Source organism: Echinops telfairi, unplaced genomic scaffold (genome assembly GCF_000313985.2).
Source record: "Echinops telfairi isolate 266 unplaced genomic scaffold, ASM31398v2 ScPeMD7_23;HRSCAF=83, whole genome shotgun sequence".
Taxonomy (NCBI): Eukaryota; Metazoa; Chordata; class Mammalia; order Afrosoricida; family Tenrecidae; genus Echinops; species Echinops telfairi.
The window spans coordinates 7,764,512-7,765,566 of record NW_022103920.1 but is presented as its reverse complement, the minus strand read 5'-3'; positions in this window follow the sequence as shown (position 1 = coordinate 7,765,566).

Here is a 1,055-nt window from a genome sequence, read left to right as displayed (position 1 = left end):
ATGAAGCTGTTGAGAGGGCTGGGTATTAGAGTCTCCGAAAGGTTTTTGCATCTTCAGAATATTTTTTTTAATCATTAGGGGGTGGGGGGGCTCATACAGCTCTTATAATAATCCATACATCCATGTGTCAGGCACGTTTGTACATATGTTGCCATCATCCTTTCCAAAACATTTTCTTTCTACTTGAGCCCTTGATATCAGGTCCTCAATTTTTTTCCTCCCTCCCCCGCCCTCATGAACCCTTGATAAATTATAATTTATTATTTTCATATCTTACACCATCTGCTGTCTCCCCTTCACCCATGATTCTGTTGTTCGTCACCCTGGGGTGGGGTGGGGGGCGTTATACATCAATCATTGCAATCGGTTTCCTCTTTCCACCCCGACCTTTCCCCTACCCTCATGGTATCGCTATTCCCATTATTGTTCCTGAGGGGTTTATAGTACAGCAAAAGCCAGTCACATAGGCTTTTATTGTGACTAGAGGTATTTCAGGTTATATAGCTATATATTGTACTATTATATGCCTGTGTTTGAGAATATTGGCCCATCTTACTGGTGGAGTTTAGGCATACCTGTGTAATGTCATGTTGCTTGTGTCTAGTCTGTGTGCCCAAGTGTACCTCCCACCTGGGCCAGATGACTGGAGTCTGAGCATGAATCTAATTAGTATGTCTGATTTCCCTTCAACCACTTTATTGTGACATGGACAGCCAATTTTCGTTTAGTGCAGGCATTTGGGGGAGACAAACCCCCTTTGTCCCTATATTGTAGCTACCTTTCAGGATTTTGTTTTCTTTTAGAATGAAGAGACATCAGTCTCAGTATCAATCAAAGAAATAAAAATAAAATCCATAATGACTTGGCTACTATGGTAGTTACATAATCTGGTGTCAATTTGTAAAGGGGTGGAGTCTAGCCTGTAATCAGGTTGCAGCTTGATGACCTCATTTGGAGGTGCCATGAAAGATAAATAGCCAGATACACACACACTCTGCTTCCACTTCCTGCTAACAAGACATATGGAGCTATGCTAGAGCCCTGGAGCTGGAGGA